Source organism: Condylura cristata, unplaced genomic scaffold (assembly GCF_000260355.1).
Source record: "Condylura cristata isolate star-nosed mole 26May11 unplaced genomic scaffold, ConCri1.0 scaffold00003, whole genome shotgun sequence".
Lineage (NCBI taxonomy): Eukaryota > Metazoa > Chordata > Mammalia > Eulipotyphla > Talpidae > Condylura > Condylura cristata.
In genome coordinates this window covers 6,520,380-6,541,101 of record NW_004567104.1, presented here as the reverse complement: position 1 = coordinate 6,541,101, position 20,722 = coordinate 6,520,380, and the positions used below count along the sequence as shown (strand labels likewise).

The 20,722-nt window shown below is 35.7% G+C and overlaps 1 pseudogene; it reads right to left on the bottom strand.

Moving 5' to 3' along the window:
• The window catches only part of LOC101622238, a 149,357-nt pseudogene that overhangs the window by 104,697 nt on the left and 23,938 nt on the right, over positions 1-20,722 (bottom strand).

Sequence of the window (20,722 nt, the reverse complement as noted above, 5' to 3'; positions counted from 1 at the left end):
ATTTCTCCCAAAAAGGATTTAAATATATGTAGTTTATAAGGGAGGTGCAGAACACATATGTAAAGGGATGGTAAAATGAAACAGAAGAAGAGCTAGCCAATAAAACATTTCAGTAATGATCCTGTCAAGACTTTATATGACTAGCCTCCCCTAAAAGTTGAGAGAATATAGGTAATTGTATACTGATCTCTGTCAGTGATTTTTTGGGGGCTGTTTTCTGTCTATATTTCAGTGTAAAGTGCAGGTGGGCAAAATCATTTTCCAGAAGTCAAGGTAAGTCTTTAGGCAAAGAAATGCAAGTGTTGACAGGTAAGTAGTGGTAAAGAAGAGGGTATGTGGGCACCTCACTGATAGTTTCAGCTATAGGAGGCACAAAAGAAAGACAACTTATGGTCACTTTGCATTAACAACTGAAATCAAATAAAGAAATAACACAATTAAAAGCACCCAGATAAATATAAAATGCAAAGTGCTAAAATGAAAGCAATCAAGGGGCTAAAACAGAAGTAGGAACGATTTCACTGAGGATGTGACACTGTGATCTGAAAGAGGAAGAGAAACCAGTCAGAGAAGACCACAAGATACTATTCAGGTGGAAGAAATAAGATGAACATAGACTTTAAAAGGGAAGTTGCTTGACTCCAGAGGATCTAAAAGATGGACAAATTGTCTCAAGTGAAGAGATGCCCAGTGTGGCAGACAGATTCTTTCAGACTGACTTTATCCTCAGGGCACAGGAAGCCATAGAAAGCTTATAATTTTCTGGACCTGTGTCCACTAGCTATATGAAGAATAGGCATGTAATGCTCTCTTTCTGATACAATTTGTAGCTTCTCTCCATAACAGTGACTTAAGTTTTATTTGTTCCTGGGAATACAATAAATCCAGCCAGTCTGTTCCCCAAGTTCTACCTTAAGATTGTCCTGATTCTTAGAAAAAACAAATAAATCATAGGAAATTTACCTTTAAAGAGACCCAAAGCCAAAACCTGATGTAACAGTGAACAAGGAAAAATATAGAACAAATTTTATGTATCACATGTTTTAGATTAAATTTTCTAGAAAATATACAATCCAGTGTGTCATCAAAAAATTCTTTGTTTACATCATAAGAAATGCTAGTGTGACTTTAAGACTTCATATACCACATTGCTGAACAATTAGTTCACAATTAGTTTTGACTAATATGAGATTTATTTTAGGTTCTATCATGGGAGATGTTTTGGTAAAGCAGTCTCTTTCTTGACCCAACACACACTAGATTAATTAAAATCAGTCACTTATATATTCTGCAGGTGCCCTGAGTATATTTAGCTGAAAAAATAATCTACATCTCCAGTCATGAAAGCTACAAATGCTAATTGATAGTAAAAAAATGTCTGAGTAATGGAAAAATATAGAAAAATCAAAATGTTCTTGAGACACTCCCAGATATAGCCACTGTTAATCACAAGATAAATTCATATGCAACTATTTCTGGAGCCCAAAAATATATTTTTGCATGAATGGGAGAACATTCAAATAACTACTATTTAAACAGTATGATAAGTTTTTTTTTTTTAATTCAGCAACAATATGGTTTACATATTTTTCATTTTTACTTAAAATTATTTGTTTAATTCCAAAATATGGACTTACCAACATATTAAGATACATTTATCCAATAACCTATTAATAGTTGTTTCCAAGGGCCCTCCCTGGTTACCCAACAGGTTAAAAAGTAGCACTATGATGCTATTCACAGTCACTGCAGCACAAGTTCAACTCCCGGCCAGCCAGGGAGCTGACCCACAGCAGATCTCTGCCTGCTATTCCCCTTAGCAGTTTATTTCAGTTGATCCTCTTGTTCTGTTCCCTGCTTTGTCTCTGGTGAATCATCTCACCACTCACACCTCTGGCCTGTACCCCAATTCATGTATACGTAAATTAATTAATTAATTAAAATTTAGTTTTTTCCAGTAGTTTGTGATATAAACAACTCTGATGTTGGTCCTCTTTATATAAACAACTGAATTACAGATTCATTTTTTTCTTCTTAAATTTTTATTATTAAATATTTTTTTTTGCCATGATGTCCTTTTGCTCTAGTTTTCTTTTCTTTTTTATCCTCCCTCTTATATGTTTTAGACTTTCTCAAGTTTGTAAGGTTTTCATTTCTTGTCTAGTACATGAGGCTCTAGAAACTTGTTGGGAGACATGTGGTAGGGAGGTCTTATAATTAAAGGGCTCACTTTCAGGTTATTAGGGTGAATTTTTTAAGTTCTTTAATGTGTGTATATAAAATCATGATTAGGGCCATTCAGTTTTTCCAGAAAAGTGTCCTACTCACCTGCCCAGGAGAGCAGATACCTTGTAGCTAATGCTTGGGGACAAGACAGAGGAAAGAAGTCCAATCACTTTCAGCCCTTACCAACTCTCAACAGTGCCAGTCAGCACCCCTTCTAAAGATTCTCTGGTTCTTGATCACCAAGGGTAAGACTATATTAAATTATTACATAGAGTATTTCAAACAACTCTGACTCTAACCCCACATATCTCATCTGTACACTCCTTGAATCCACTCTAAAAGATAAATGTTGAACTCTCCAGGGTTCCGTATGAAAGACCAATAAGCCACCAAAATAATATAAAGAATACATCAAAATCAAAGTATCTGATACAGATGAAAAAAGAAATCTTATCTGAGCTTCCACTATCTGAATAAAGCAGAGCAATACAACAGTCATCTTTTACAAATGCCCCCTCCCAAGCTCTACCACCACACCAGGCAAATCTCCAGTTGAGGAAGCAATTGACCTTGTGCACTGGAACATCCTGGAGCAAATCTATGTAAACAGATATTGTCAAAACCTTTCATCTTTTTAAGCTCTAAACTCTCTCTGATCAAGCAGTGTATAATCCCTTATTCCTAAATGTTCAGGGAGCTGCTCCCTATAGAGAGCTGTTACATGCTTGAGTAATAAATGTTTCTCCAGTTAATCTTTCTGTTGTCAATTAATGCACAGGACTCCAACCACTCAAACTGAAGTTGGTAGATGAAAAGATTTTCCTACCAACAGTTTTGGCAAAAAGGATAGTAAAATTTTCTCACTCACTCTGGAAACTGTTGCTGAGCTCTCTGGATCTCTGACCAAGTTGGCGAAGTAAGCTTTCTTACTAGCCAGATCCTTGTTTGGAGTCCAGTTGAGCAAAGCTGATGAGAATTTTTTAAGGAAAATACAAAAATTTAGATTTGTTGGAAAAAACCATTTTGGGAAGAATTAGTCTATTTTTTTTTTTTGAATAGAGAATCTCGCTTTGAATCTCCCAAAGATAGTCACTGTGTTACTTATTTGCCATTATCTTTTGTGCTATTATTTTGAGTTGAGTTCCTTAACATGATGTTTATCATAAGAAAGAGAATTATAAGACAGAATACAAAGACATCAAGCTGGCCTTGGACACTGGGGAGTTTGTAGTTCTCATCAGATCAGAGTTTGCTAGGACAAATTTGCTGTGGGTTACAAGTAAAATTAGATGAGATTCTCCTCTGCCTTAATTTTGTCTTCTGAGAGCCTAATTTAGAAAGACAGTATACTCTTTTGAGTTTTCTGCTTGCCAGTGGCACAACTGTTGTATATACTCACATGGTCAAATGAAATGGTCAAATGAAAGGACTGGGCGAAAGACATGAGGTGAACAAGTAAACTTTCTGTCAACTACTGACAGTTCTCTCTGAGGCTGTCTAAGTCTCAATCAGAGTCTCATAATAGAACTCTTGTCATCTCCTTCCTGATTGCGCATGTAGTATTGACATTTTTAAATCTCAGTATTGCCCAGCTGCTATCATTGATAAGCAGGTCCATGATTGATGTGTCTCATTTTTGCGAAAGAACTGGAATTGAGCATTCTCATTGCTTGGCAACTTGATTTGCTTTTTCAACTATAGTAATTTTAGATTATGAAGACTACATTTTCTGCATCAGAGATTGTCATTGTGTTCATGAGTAAGTCATTTAATGAAAATTTGATTTGAGTCATATGTGGAATTACTATAAGTAAGTAGATGCTAATCATCAATGGCCAGATTATGGATACTGTTGCTTACATATCTTTTATAATTTAAAGGATTTTTAGGAAAAAAAATTCTAACTCTAAACAAATGCCCTATGGTTTTAATATATGCCTAAAATAAAAGAACATGGAAAACTTCCATAGTTAGTTAAAAAAAAAAATTCCTTAACAAAAGTAAAGAATAGAAGCCGTCAAACTTTAAGTTCCTTTCCCTCATAAGGGGCCCTTGTAGTACTCAGGCACCTGCAGAAGCAACCAAATTCAACTCAGATGAATTTGGAAACATCCATATCATTCTTCTATATAGCTTTATTTCTTTAATGATTCATCCAAATATTTATCTGTAGTTTCTATAACTTTACGTCAGGTCAAAAAGAAAAAAAAAAAAAAAACTTAAAAAAAAATCTCACCATAAATGTTGGTGGGAAGTTTCAGCTCTCACTAGAACAATTAATATAGGTATTTCATAAGTGAGAAACACATTTAGGATAACAGTACAAAGCAAAGATAACAGCCAACTTAATAAAGGCAACTGAAGACAAGTACAATTGAAATTGTAAGACTTTATAAAAAAAAAAAAAAAACGGAAGGCACAAAGAAATGGATAGTTATCCCCTGCTCATTATTGGAAGAATTAGCATTATCAAAATGGCCATCCAAGTCAAACACAATATACAGATTCAATGCAATTCCTACCAAAATTTCAATGACATTATTCAAATAAATAGAACACACATTACTGAAATTCATGTAGAAACACAAAAAAGCCATGACAAAAAAGTAATAATATTCAAAACAACATGGTAATGAAACAAAAACAGACCAAATAAATAGAAGAAGCTCCCATGAATAGATTCACAGCAATATGGAGAGTTAATCTCGGACAAAGAAGCCAAGAACTTACACTAAAGCAAAGAAATTTTTCAATAATTGTGCTGGGAAAATTGGACAACAACAAGCAACATAATAAAGCTAGATCACTATCTCACATCATACTCAAAATTCAATTAAAAATGAAAAGAACTGGATGCAACTCTGGAAATCATAAAGCTCACAGAAGACAATATAGGCAAAACACTTTGTGTTGTAGGCTTCAGAAATGTCTTTCTTAATTCATATTTAACAAGGAAAATATAAAATAATATAAATAATTGGAACTATATTAAACTAAAAAAGTTTTGGACAGTGAAAGAAAATAAAAATACAACCTAGTGAGTGGGAAAAAATATTTGTACATCATACATCCAACAAGGAAAAAATATCTAAGATCTACAAAAAATTCACACAACTCAACAACAAAAAAATAAAGCAATGCAATAAAAACTGAGAAAAAGAGTTCAATAGACACTTCTTCAAAGAATCCTTCTAGATGCTAAACAGGCACATCAAAAAATGTTCATCATAACTTATTGTCAGGGAAATGCAACTCAAACAATGAGGTAGCACCTCAGACCTGTGAAAATAGTCCATATCAAAAGACTAGAAACAACAAGTGTTGACAAAGATGTGGAGAAAAAGGAACCCTTTTATACTGTCCACAGGAATGTAAACTGATGTAGTCTATATGGAAAATTATATGTATGTTTCTCAAAAGACTAAAAATCAATCTTCTGGCTCAAGAATTCTACTCCTAAGTATACACCCAAATATTAATTTGAAAGGAAATAATACTCCTGAATTCACTGCAGCTTTATTTACAATAACCAAGTTATGGAAACTACCTAGGAAAATGTGGGGGGTGTGTGTGTGTGCATATACATACAAAATGGAATATTACACAGCAGTCAAGAATCAAACTCTTGTCATTTGTATAATATGAGCAGATAGAGAAGGGATACCCTAGGAAGGAGCATAATTAGGAAGGGAGCACAATAAACTATCGTGGAGGACTATTGGTTTTTATGTGGTGGGTGTGGTATTATAACAGTATGTAAAGGGGGAGATCTTACACATCTAAAATACAAACAATGTTGTAAATCAATTTTACTGTAATATTTTTTTAATAAATTAGGTATGCTGAATTGCATAAAAAGTATCATCACATAGGAAAAGAGGTTAGTATTTCCTTGGTTATATTTGTATGGGTATGTATTACTAGTAATATAAGATAGCAGAATATTTTCAATGCCTCTCCATCAAGGATATTTTCTGGTACAACTGGCTATTATTAGAAAATAATAATATTGTCAGTCATAAATCCAGTTATTAATTTATAACATTTTATAAAAATTTGTCAATTGTACAATATGATACTGATCTATCATCAGATCTTTAACCATAGATAATTTAAAACTTTTGTCCTCCAGAATAATTATTATTTTACCCTGATACTTTCTCAAAAGCTCTCACAAGAAATATAACCCATAAGGAGAAAGTGAATCAATACAATAGTAGAGGAGTTTCCTTGTTTAGCTCCCCAGAGAATCATTTGGGTTACATAAAGAACACTGTAAACACAAGAGTTCCATAGCTTGGGCCAAAAGTGGATAACATCTTGGAAGTCAGAGAACAGAATATACTGCATGATAAAAAGCATTAAGGAAATTCATGCTTTTTTGAGCAGGAGTTAGGTAGAAACAAATGGGTACAGGCCTTGGTCTGGAAAGTTAGACTGTTGTTCTAACTTGACGCTGTTTCTGGGTATGTAGACCTGTGGAGAACTAAACAGTATGGAAACAAACACCACTGACTGAGGAGAAATATATTCACATGAGCTAGGGTGCACCCCAGAGTCCCAGGGCAATATGCTATACTGCACATTCTCTCTCAGAACCCTCAGGAAGATACTGAATTTGTTAAATACAGAGTCTTGGGTCTGTACTCTCAAAAAAGAGAGCTATCACCAGTGCCACAAACATAAGTTTTCCCACCCATTGCAGGCTACATACTTGCAGTCTAACCCCTCCATGCCTTTCCCCTTACTTTCAATTAAGCAGATGCAAAAGGTCACTAAACCTACAATAGTTGCAGCAATCAAAAATCTAAAGCCACAAAAAAAAAAAAAGCAATGGTATCACCAATTGGAAAAGTAAAATTAGTATAAACCTCTAAGTTATGGCTACAACTACTTTAAAAATTATACAGAAACCTAAAGCAGCAAAATGGGCAAACAACAACAAAAATAACAAATGGCAACTTGAGATCCCAAGGAAATACAATATCAAAAGGAGAGAACAACTGTACAGAATCTAACACAAAGGCCTGAATGTTTTTTTCTTACTATCAGCTGGAGAATTCAAAACTTCATAATCAAGAAAATAAAAGAGAAGGAAGAATTCACTGAAAATATAGTACACCATAGATAATACACTCAGAAAAACTAATCAGAGAATTCAAAACTAAAGCAAAATGAATGAACTAAAAAAATAAAATTAATGAATATCAAGCAGAAATTGAAATGTTTTAAGAAAATAGCAGATTAAGGAAGTGCAGGCTAGAAGAGATGAAAAATAATTGTAAAGAAAGCTATGGGACAAGGCCCCCCTTGTGACCTCATTCCTCATGACAGAACAGATGAGAGACTAGAGATGAGAGCAAAGGAAATAAAAGCACTAACTTGGAGCAAGCAGAAGAAACCAGCTTCTGTGCCTTGGCTGATCTTTGCTGAGCTGAAGAACTAGGGCTCCATTTTGTAATTATGAAAATACAGATTAGTAGAAGAATTCTTGGAAGTACTGACCATGAGTCCTAAGGTGTTTTGAGTCTTATGAAAGGATGTGTGAATCAGTAAGAGACCCTACTGGAAGATTTTTTTTCTAGTACTTAGAGAAACCAAGCTGAGGGACCTGCCCTCTGTTATTCACAAATAGGAATCTAATGTTGGCTTAATGCAAAGGACCATTGAGATTAGAGGAAGGGAACATATCATCAGGCCCCATTTGTCTACTGACCCCGTAATTACACACACAACCTAAGAAGCAGTTGGGCATGTGACCACTGGCAGGAATCAAAGAGAAATATGCTACTCCTCTCTGAGATGTCAGAGACAGACAGTTCTGAAGGTGAAGAATTCCCCCAAAACAGAGTACACTAGTTTCTAGTAAAACTAAACCAAAGCCAAATAACTTCAGGCATAGTCTCCATGACAAACATCAAGTTAAGATCCTTCACCTTTCTCCCTCCTCCTCCCAACCCAGGGGAGCGAGGGCTGTGGGAGGAAACAGCAGAAAATGAAGATGCCTTTAACCAGACCACAACTAATCTTTACTCTTATGACCCTTCAAGATATAAGGGCTGCACGTTAGCTTATAAAGGGAGAAAATAGGAGCTAAGCTTTGAAGCTTTAAATGTTTAACTGAGGTTGAATACATTAATAAGTAAAGTGCCTAGAAAACGTTGGAATAAGCTAGTCATCTGTTGTGAGGATAAGAAAAAGGAAAACAACCAACATAATTAAAAGTAATTGTTAGAGAAATATAAAGCAATTTCATGTCATAACTAATACGTTGGGACTTCTGAATCAGTAGTACTTGTTGATCTGTAATTCCTTCCACCTTAGTCCAGAACCATGTGTCTTATCTTGTTAGCTTAGATGCATTGCCCCATTATCTAGCTAGGCCTGCAGACCCAGAAACCTGGTGGCAGGAGTCTTGGCTCCCCCTCTGTGGGACTGGATCTGTTCTCCCAGCGTTATGCATTCAGCCTCCTAGAAATCTGTCCATTTTGTAGCATTGACAGGAAGGAGCAGCAACTAATTTTCTGCTTGAGTCTGACTGCAAGGTACTATTGTTCTCTAGCAACCCCAAGCCCCATGTGAATCTGTTTTAGTTTACCTTATCTGCTTCCATATCTATGGCCTAACAAGCCCATATTGTATGTTTCACATTTCTGCATTTTTACAGATCCATCAAGAGGCCTGATTTTAAATTTTCACATTTTTTATAATGTTTTTTTAAATATTGTATTTAGCTTCGATACTTTGTGTAGGCAAACTCAAAATATCAATAAATAATAACATATTGACCAAAAATAAAGAGTTTTATAAATTTTTTTATTTTTCAAATTATAATTTATTTCTAATTATGTGTTTTTATCCTATAAGAAACAGTGATTCCATTGAATTGATTATTAATTGATGTATTTATTAATTACTCAAATTGCTGCATTAAAATCTCCCATCTGAAGTTAACCCTGTCATTTTTTATTGCATATGTTGATGTTAAGTGGATAAATATTGAAGGCTTTTAACTTTTTCTTGTGATTATATATCTTAATTCAGTTCCTCAGAATCTTTAATGTATATTGTCTATTTTGTCTGTGATCTTCCTTTTTGTCAGCTTTTACCTGAAATATTGCACCATTTTTGACTCTTCTTATTTTTCAATTTTTTAATTATTTGAATAATTCGCCACTATGTATTTGACCTTTTCCATATTCAGTCTTATCTCTGTTCTATTCCTTGTGATGCCCTCAGTCCTGTTGTCAAAGTCCACTAGTTATTTTTTTAATCCATTCATCTGTCTCATTCTCTTAAATTCCTCACATAGGTGTTCGAATCACTCAGTATTTGACATTTTTCTTGATATTTTTTGAAAACATTATTTCCAACCTAGATTCAAGACTGACATGAAGACAGTTCGGCAAGAATGACCTGAATGAGAGAATGTGAGACTTTGTCTAAATGGTGCTCTAGTAATCAAGATAGCACGAATGAGTTAACACATAAAAAGCATCTAGAACAATGCCTAAAGCATATATTCTTAGGAAATATTAGCTGATGGGAAGTAAGAATAGGAAAATTGGAAAGGAGATACCACAAGACCAGAAACCTGGTTTGGAGCTGGAAGTGAGGGTAAAGTGATTAACACAGTCACTAAACCTGCCATGGGAACTAAGCTAAGCATGAGACTGCTCTTAATGTCATAAGTCACAGACCAGAGGTAGAGACAGGAAAATTGATATGAAAGTCTCTGGCCCCTTTCAAATTCTACATAGTTAACCAAAATCAATACCAAACAAGCCATTCCAAAAAGGAGTGAGCCCCTCCCAAAGAGTACTAGCTCTGCATTGGCACAGGGCAATAGTCCTGCCCATCTATGACGATGCAGGGGCTTCTTTTCACAAATTCTGTCCCTCTGCAAGGCTGCAGCCTCTGGCCTGGCCCTGACCTATGCCATACCGGGGTCTGGGGATGATTATGCCCTCCTTGAGGCTGCCCTGAGACCAGGCAGGCCTCTCTCTTAGCAAATCTGTCCCTTTTCGGGCAGCTCTTTCTGCTCACTTGTGTCTATGCAAGTGCCCTTTTTTTTTCTGCTCTCCCTTTTCATAATAAACTTGCTCTTTGGGTATAGGGAACACTTCTGTGTCATGGAGAAACTTACCTGGGAAACTTGCTAGTGCTGGTAAAAAGGGAGCTGTAGTGAAACTTTTCCCATAGTGAACACAAAGACTCCACTCTGAGCCTCACATCTCCAAAAATAATTTAATTTGCTATGTTTCTTAAGATCATAATCCTGGGCCTTCCCTGGTGGCACAACAGGTTAAAGCACAGAACTATGAAGCTATCCACAGTCATTGCTGCATGAATTCGACATGGCACAGCAGACCTCTCCTGACCCACCTGCTGCTTCCCTCAGCAGTGGATTTCAGTCAGTCTGCCTGTTCTGCGCCTCACTTTGTCTCTAGTGAATCCTCTCACCGCCCCTGCACCTCTGGCCTGTACCTCGGTCCTGTATGCATAGATAAGAATAAACCTTAAAAAAGAAAAGACTGAACTTGGAGCAGAAGACAAGACGCTTGTAGAATGAGGTTAGTGTCCAGAAAAGTCAGAATTGAGGAATTCTTTAAAAAACCTTAATTATCAGGACCTCCTGGTGGTGCAAGAGGTTAAGTCTCAGTTTTCCATCCTCTGCTTAACCCATGGGGCACAGCAGACCTCTCCTGACCTGCCCACTGCTCCCCTCAGCAGTGCATTTCAGTCAATCTGCCTGTTCTACTCCCCACTCTGTCTCTGGTGAATCATCTCACCCTCTCCACCTCTGACCTGTACCCCACTTCTTGTATACATAAATAAAAAATATTGAAAAATATGTCATAATCCTTGAGGTTAGAATTTTTTTTTAAAGATTCATTGATTTATGCATACCTAACTGGGGTACACAAGGCCAGAGGCAGTGAGAGGATTCACCAGAGACAGGGAGCAGCAGAATAGACAGATCGACAAAGTACACCACTGAGTGGAACACTAAGATGTTAGAATAAAATCAAGATGAATAAATCAAGATTTTTAAAAACTCCGCTCTTATGTTGCAAAAGTTTATTACTATATGCTACTTCCCTCTTATTTTAATGTGTTAGATCCCACCTACAGCTGCAAATTAATTTTCTCTGCTCCTTAAATGAATTACATGTAACTGTTTCTAAAAATGACTACAGACAAGAAAGTCATTTTCACTTAATAACTAACTATTAATCTCATATTTCTTAATGTCACTTTAGTATGAAATGCAAACGAAAATTATGCTAAACATTGCAAATTTATGGCAAACACCAGCCCTTGATTTATATAGATGGTTTATCACCAGAAGCATTCTAAACAAAACTCCATCAGATAGATGTTACAATCTGTATTTATTTCTCCTAGCTCTAAATGGTGCTTCAATTTCAGAATTATCATTAATTTCTTATAAATGCAAATCTCCATTTCTTATTTCAATCTATAATGATTTCTCTAAGTCTTCAGAAGTTTAGCTTTTATATGAAATATTCAAATAGCAATTATAAATGATACTTTGTTTTCCTGAGGCAATCTATTAGCTATTATGCATAAACTATTTTAAAGGAATGGGTGGTCGATATTGATCAGAGATATAATGGACTAATAATGTGGTTCTCCTTTTCTTTAAATGATCACTTCACAACTCCAAATAAAATCATAAGAAAATCTTTTCTAATGTTTGTGGACATCTTTAAATCACATTGTTGATGTTCTTACACTTCTACTTCTATTATATATTTTTTCATAATCTCTGGGAAGACCTAATCCACAACAGTGACATTAATCAAGAGGAAGCCATGACTCTTTATTCTTGTCTTTTTTTTTTTTAACTGCCATCTCAAAGTAGAAATAACAGTAAATCTCTCTTGAGCATTCATACTTGAGTGCAAAGAAGGCATATGACGCTGACTACTAAGATCACACACTCCGACCAGACCACACTAATTTCTGCTATTAGTGTCCACCTTCTCTGTCCTTGCCTTTCACACCCCGTGCCCTCCAGTAACCAAAGTTACTGCAAAATCATTCTGAGGGTTTCATATTGAAAATTCTCTACCAGGTCCTCCCTGGTGGTGCAACACATTAAAACACAGCACTATGAAGCTAGCTGCAGTCATTACAGCATGAGTTCAATCCCTGGCCATAAAGCTGACCCACATGGTGTAGCAGACCGCTCCTGTCCCTCCTGCTGTTCCTCTCAGCAGTGTGCTTTGTCAGTCTGACTATTCTGCTCCCCACTCTCTCTCTGGTGAATCCTCTCACCTCCCCTGCACCTCTGGCCTTTATCCTGGTTCTGTATACATAAAATAAATCTTAAAAAAAGAAAAGAAAAGAAAAGAATCTACAATCCAAGTGTCCCAGCATTGCTTCCAAAACTTAGAAGGTAACACATAGAATTTTCAGAATTCTGACATAACCATGAATAGAATTTGTGTTCTATTCATCAGATCTATCAGACTGACATCTTTTTTAACCCAAGTCATTCATCAATCTTTTCATGTCTTTACTATTTGTATCCTGTATGATGAGAAGCCCCTTATGAATATGATATTGATTCTACATAGAAAAACAATGGTTGGTTTTAATCTACTTTCCTTATCTAAAAACGTATCGGTGATAATATATGTTCAATAGCACATAGTAGGCAAAAAGAATGGAAATCACTACTGTAAAATAATGTGATGGAGAATTCATGAGTAGTCCCCTGAGTATCTATAATGTATCAGTAATTGAGTCAGGAGACTTTTATATAGTTAGAAATAAACTGTGATTGAAGCTGATTAAATTTCACTTTAAGGGCCCCTCCCAGCATGGGCAGCTTCCAGCCCTGAAAGGAGATATTTTCACTTCCACATATGTGTTTGTAAAATTTTCAAGTATAAGACATATCTGGGCTCTTAAAGAGGGACAACGGGGATTTTTATGTATCCAGCTACATAAAAACTGGGATTTACTCCTCATATCTAAGGAAGAAAATTGATACAACTATTCCATAGGTTTAGTTTAACATTGGGCATTAATTTACTAACTGGAAGACACAAATGACACTAAAATGGATCCAGATAAATCTCTGACATACAGCTTTACTTGAAAGAGACATGTTAAATTAAAGTCATTTAGGCTGTCATATCTAGCTAAGATGAACATCCTCCTAGAATCTTCTGTTAAATCTTCCTTGCACAGGTTAAAAGAGTTCAGCTTTCTCATCAAAAATAATAGACCTTACTACTCAACATCCTTTTGTTTATCAAATTAAATTAAGGTCAGTACTAAGGTAATAAGGCAATCTGTTACTTAGATTGGGAGAGAAAATAGAGAAAACTGACCATGGGCTTCAATTACTACAAGATACCACCTTTCCAGGGTCAAATATCAAAGACAAAAATGAGGTATGTTTCAGGTAAAGACTGTATAATTGATGTTTGTTTTTCCCAATTGAAAAAGTGTTTGAATAAGTTATGAGGAAAACTATTGTCTCCCTTTTGAAATATTTAAGCACAGAGCAGATTTTCAATCTTCTATGCATTTTTTTTAATTTTTTGCTCTTTTTTTAAATATTGGCAGAAGAACTAAATAGGCACTTCCTATGGCTATTTTAAATCTATTCTCCAATCATTTCTATTTATTCAAATTTACATTTTAAAAAAGCAATAACAGTTTTACACAGTAAGGGATTCTCCTAGATCAGTGGTCTTCAAGGTGTGATCTCTAGATTTGCAGTACAAACAAAGCCTGAGAACTTCCTAAAAATGCAAATTCTCAGGCCATAGCAAGATGTATGGAATCAGACACTCTGGAGGTTGGAGCCCAGCAATGTGTTTTTTTTTGTTTTTTTTGTTTTTTTTTTTATTTATTCATACAGAACTGGGGTACAGGCCAGAGATGTGGAGGGTGATAGGATTCACCAGAGACAGAGTGGGGTACAGAACAGGCAGATCGACGAAGTACACTGCTGAGGGGAGCAGCGGGCGGGTCAGGAGAGGTCTGCCACGCCATGTGGTCACCTCTGGGGCAGGCGGCAGGCGGAAATCGAACTCATGCGGAAGCAGCTTTAAATTCTCACTGCTGTGCTTTAACCCGCTGTGCCACCACGGAGGGCCTCCAGCATTGTGTTTTAACCAGTCTACCAGATGATATTTATGCTGCTGTTTGAGAACTGTAGTCCTTTCCTTCTATTGAAGACCAGCGAGCTAGCAGCACATACACTATATATACCCCATGAGGCATAAGAGAACTAGCTTACTTCTACAATTTCACATTTTTTATTTTGCTTTATAAAGGTTAAAAGTCAAGTCCAGTTTTGTCTACAGTGGGAGACTCACATTGTTGTACTATTTGCAACCATGTAATAAGCATTTTATTGACATGTGTCCAGAAAAAAGCTATAGTTGTACTTCACCGTCACCAATGATTCTCCAAATGTGACAAAGACCTGGTCACCTGGGGATCCTGACAATCACCAAAGCAGGAGAATCACTGCTCTGTGAGTTTACCATATCTCAGAGTCACAACAACTGCTGCAGCAATCATTTAAGGAGACAGAAAGCTGACAACCGCTCACATCAAGTTTCTGGTCCCCTGTATTATCAATGAGACAAAAAAATTGAATTAAACAGTAGGAAGTATGTCAAAAGGACTATTCCAAAGACAGCACTTTGTAGAAATAGAGAAAAGAAAAATGACAGTAGTGTATTCACTCAGATTTCAAAACATAACTAATAGCTGAGAAGTTCTGCATAATAGATGTGAAAATGTGTCTTCTTATAAAAGATTCTATTAAGTAGGTAAACATAATATGTAATCATTCAACAATTATTCATTAGGACACATTCACATTTCAACTCCCATGTCTGGATAAGCTGCAGGACCCCACCAACTACTTCCAACACTTTTATCAATCTTGTATAAATCTACATTTCCTGGGAACAAGAACCATTTCTATTATCCTTTACATCCCACATATTTCTTCATAGCATCTGACACATAGTTTGGGGCTAAATAAATCTATTTAAAATCAAGGGGGGGGGGTTTAAAGTCAAGGGGGGGGGGCTTAAAATCAAGGGGGGGCCCTCCCTGGTGGCGCAGCAGGTTAAAGCACAGCACTAAGAAGCTTGAGCCACTTCCTCATGAGTTCGATCCCTACCTGCCCCGGAGGAGATCCACATAGCGTGGCAGACCTCTCCTGGCCTGCCCGCTGCTCCCCTCAGTGGTGTACTTCGTAGATCTGCCTGTTCTGCTCCCCTGTCTGTCTCTGGTGAATCCTCTCACCCTCTTCATCTCGGGCCTGTACCCAGTTCTATATGAATAAATAAATAAATCTTAAAAAAAATGAAAAATAAAATCAAGGAGGATTTGCTAACAGCCATCCAACATAGAAAGACATATATTTTCTAGATTGCCACAGACCATGGGACATTGCATGGCATCTAAGTTATTTCAGATAATAAGGACTTTCCTCAAGTAGCATGTTCAATCAGATTTAAGTACAAGTCTCTTCTGTATGTTCACCTCAGGAATATCATGGAAAAGAGTAATGATTATAAACAGGGCATACTAAAAATGCATGCAAGTAAATTCATAAAGCATGAACTCAACCAAACATGTTATACCTATTTTATAAATCTGCATAGGCAAAGACTAGAGAAACTTGGAACAAAACATAACAATAGTTTTTTTGTTTGTTTTGTTTTGTTTTTTGGCTTGTAGGGCTATAAATCTTTTTGTTTGTTTATACTTTATTTTGCAGATTTTCTATGGTGACAATACATAGTTAATGATTTGAAAATTATCATTTTAAAAATACATGGAATGATTGAATCTGAGGTATAGTCTTAAGTAAGAGTCAGACTATCTGCTTTAAAATGATTAAAAGCAAAGAAAAATTAAAAAGCATTGTGTTAGGTCACCCTAGGCACATGATCACAGTACTATTTGAAGGGTCCAGAACACTGACTTAATACATATTAAAGGAAACTTCCCTAAATAGCTAACTCCTTCCTACTTTTATTCTTTTGAGTAGAAAAAAAAAAAAGGTTTATTTTTATATGTACCTAATTTCCGTGCCCAGTGTTCTACAAATAGCAAGAAAAGGAAAGATGGAAGAAAGAATGGCAGGAAGGGGAGGAGAAAAAAAGAGACATATGTATATCTATATACATGTGTATCTATATTAATTAAAATATATGTAGATATGAGTAAATGAAATATATCAATGGATAGTTTTGCTATTTTGTGTTTTCTTTTAAATAGGATCAGAGCTCAAAGAGGGACTTCACTCAAAGGACAATTTCAAAATGCACACTACAGTTCCTGGCTGTCACTCTTTCATAGAGGGACTGCTACAGAAAAATGTAAGTACTGTACTATAATGCAATGTATGTCTATATGAAACCTTGTTCTATAATTCTTAGGCACAGTGATCACATCATTTTCCCAATTTCTAATTTACTTGAGGTCTAAATTTTATACTATTATTAACTTTTCTTGCTTATTATTTTTCTTGTGTTTTAATCATCCATTTCCTATAACAATGCATAGCCTTTGAGGATGGGGCAATATCTTAGTAACTTTCACCAGGCACAGCTCCTAAATATCTGCCTAGATATCCAAGAAATGTTGATGTGTCTGCTAAACTTATCCTCGATCCTCCCCTTGATACTCCAGGAAGCATTGCTTCTATTTCAATCACTATACATGTGACATGAGCTCTGAGTGTCAGCTATTTGGACATTATTCTGTCCTTTCATGATGTTGTAAACACCATCTGTGCAAAACCACTGCTTTATGCATTCTTCTCCCGGCTTCCCAGTACAACTGATATATTATAGATACACTCAATATATATTGACTGTCTTAAACAGATTAGGATGGAAATGTGGTGTATACCCAACTCAGCTACATCTAACGGTGAGTTTCTAAGGACCACGGGAAGGTCAGGAAATCCACATCCCTTCTCATACATTTTATAAATATCACATAGTTTAGCTGTAAAACACAAATATTAATTACTCTAGTTGAAAAAAAAAAGGATATCCCACTTTCTTTTTTATTTTGTTTTCATTTTTAAATGTTTGCTTTAACATCTAAACTCCTTTCATCATCTTTAAGTGTAATCACTCAGCAATACATGAATTAAAGATTTAAACAACATATGAGATTACTGGAAAAAACTTGAAAAAATTCAATATATTGCCCTTCCCCCTACTCAGCCACCTCAAATAATCATTGTAAATCAACTAGTGTGCTTTAGTCTGGTTCACTTTACAACCATTACATGTAATGATTCAATTACATGTAATGATTCAATTACATGTTTGCATGTAATTGTATGTATGCGATTGTGTGTATATCCACATGCTCTTTCATTGTACAAATATTACCTGCATGTTGTACACATTTGCAATTTTGTTATATTTTCACTTACTTTTTATTATTTAATATTCAATGACAATGATGGCTATTTTGTATCTGATTGGCATAATGCTTTGTAGTTATGGGCTTTTTCACATTAATAGTAAATGTTCTGGGTCTCAGCTTCTTCATCAGTAAAATGGAACTAGGATCTCTTCAAAGAGTTGAGATTAAGAATAAATAAAACAATGTATGTAAATTATCTAAATGTTTGGGGGTATTGTTATTATTTTTGAACCAAAGAAATTCCTAGGTTCCTCTCATGGCTTGAATCTAGGGAATTAACAGTAGAACAGAAACTCCAATATCTTCACAATCCTAATTCATGTTTTCAGGAGGACTTCACCCTCCCCCACACGAGCACAAGAAATCAGTGGTAATTCCTGGAAATGTTACTCATGGTGCCTCTCTCTCAGGGCTAGAGAAAAATAGTATAAGAATAAAGAGAAATGTCTCCCAACTAATTGCCTTCCAGGGAATTAGCAGTGTGGGTTCACCTTTTCATAACCACAGCATTAACTAGCGCCAAATCAAAGACCTATTCACAGCAGTAGTAACCTGACATTAAATCGTGTTTGTGACAAAAGCAATACCCACTGGCAACTTCTATCCACAGCTGCTCTCCCTTCCACATCTGCCTACCCTCTCTAAGAAGTTGTACATCACATTGCACATCTATCAATTCTGTATTTAAGGGAGCATTTTAATACACACATTTTAAATCAGACCTCAATTGCCAATCAAAAATTTTTGAAAATTTCCAGATGCAACTACATTTATCTACAATACTTCCAAAAATAAAGGGAGAGAACCCAAAGCATGTCAAAATTAATTAGATTCACACAAAAACATAACAGCCTTGTGCAATGTTTTTACTCTATTACATATAAATGTACAATAATTCTGTGAACATTGGGCTTAATTGCTCATAATATTTTAATTAAGGTTATGCTTTGTATAAATATCAACTCATCATTTGCTATGACTACAGCCTTATTTAAATGATGAAATCAATTTGACAGTGCATTCATAAAAAAGAGAGCCTTTTAAGAGTTTTGCTCTTATGTGGTCTAGAATACTAATGAAGGTTAATTGTCAAAACAAGTCTTGTACAGACATCAGACTATCTTCACATTTTAGTGAGAGAACAATGTAACCACATTTTGATTTGACCTGCTAACCTAATACAATGAATAACATAAAGGCTATTATAAGTCTGCATGTCTGACTCCTGCAAACCAGAAAACTCCTTTTTAATATTTACATTTTGAAGCTGCCCTTTAAACAGACAACCTTTAACTACTGTATTTGCGATTCAGATGATCAGATAATTAGATGTAAGATTAGATGCGCCAAAAGAGATGGCTGCCTCAATTAATCTTACAGTCTGCGCCTCTGAAAATCACTACTTGCTATGTAACAGAAAATATCAAATTAAGATTTCAGAGGCAGGAAAATTTTGAGGCTACATTCCATCTGAGCAAAGATATAATTTATTACTGCATTCAGAATTCATGTTCTCTTTTTTTCTAAAACACCCATTTTAATTAGAGAACACAAATCTAAAGGAGTATAAATAGGGGGAAAATGCCATCTACTGTCCCACAGGGATCAACACCTACTTCTTCTATAGATAATACCTGTTCTGAATTCACTGGCTGCATTGAGTGAGTTAAAACATTAAAGAGACAAAGACTTTCCCCATCAGTGGTCTTAATTTGGGCAGTGAGGCTTCTGTCACTTGGAAAATTATTTTTCTTCCCTTTTCTACTGGTTTTTATATCCAAATTTCATAAATCAGTATGTCTTCCAAAATGATCTAGTAGTTTGTCTTATAAAATACAAGATGTGAGAATTTTTTACATTGCCAACTATATGTACCTTTTTATAAATAGGATGGGATTTTAGCAGAATAGAAACAGAACATAAAAATAAACCTAAAAACTAGAAAACAGATGGCAACAAAAGATACCGGTGTTTATCCATGGGTGCTATTAAGAGGGAAGTTCAAAATAAACCGGTTCATTTTCGATTCTCCAAGAGTTTTTTTTTTTTTAAGATTTAATTATTTATTCATATAGAACTGGAATACAGGCCAGAAATGCAGAGGGTGAGAGGATTCACCAGAGACAGAGCAGGGAGCATAACAGGCAGATCAACGAAGTACACTGCTGAGGGGAGCAGCGAGCGGGTCAGGAGAGGTCTGCCTCTCCATGTGGTCACCTCTGGGGCAGGCGGGGATCGAACTCATGCGCAAGTGGCTTAAGATTCTCATTGCTGTGCTTTAACCCGGTGTGCCACAAGGAAGGGCCAGATTCTCCAAGAGTTTTAAACAAAATAAATTCTCACAGCTTTCACTGAATCCATAGACATTTGTATATTCATTTATTTATTTTTCAATTAAGGTAATATTGGGAAAAACCCAATCAGCTGTTATTACTATCAGGTAACACCACCAAAGTGTACCCACCACTCACACACCAATATTCCACCACCATAGACTACTGTGCTTCCATCCCTCTTTGTTCTTCCCTCTTCTCCTCATCACTTTAAATTTCAGTTCTATAGTCAACTAGCAAGTATTAATTTTAAAGCTTGTCTTTATCATTAATTTAGTCACTTTGTATTCCACATATTAATGACACCATCTGGTACTTACCTTTCTTATTTCACTTAGCTTTATCCCTTCAAGCTACATCTGTGTTGCCACAAATGCCACAAGTTTCTCTTTTTTAATCACTCAGTAATATTCTACATATCACACCTTCTTGAGCTAATCATTTTTTGTGAGGTTCTTAGTTTGCTTCCATATAATAGGACTGAAATAAATATGGGAATGCAGTTTCCTTCCAAATTAGTGATTTTGATTTTTTTTGATAAGATACCTAATATGGAGTTACTTGTTCAAATGGAAGAACCATGTTTATTATTCTGAGATAACTCCACACAGCTTGCCATAAGAGGTGGACCAGTTTGCCTTCCCCCCAGAAATATAGGAGAAGCCCCTTTTCCTCACATACCCATCAGCACTTGTTGATTCTGC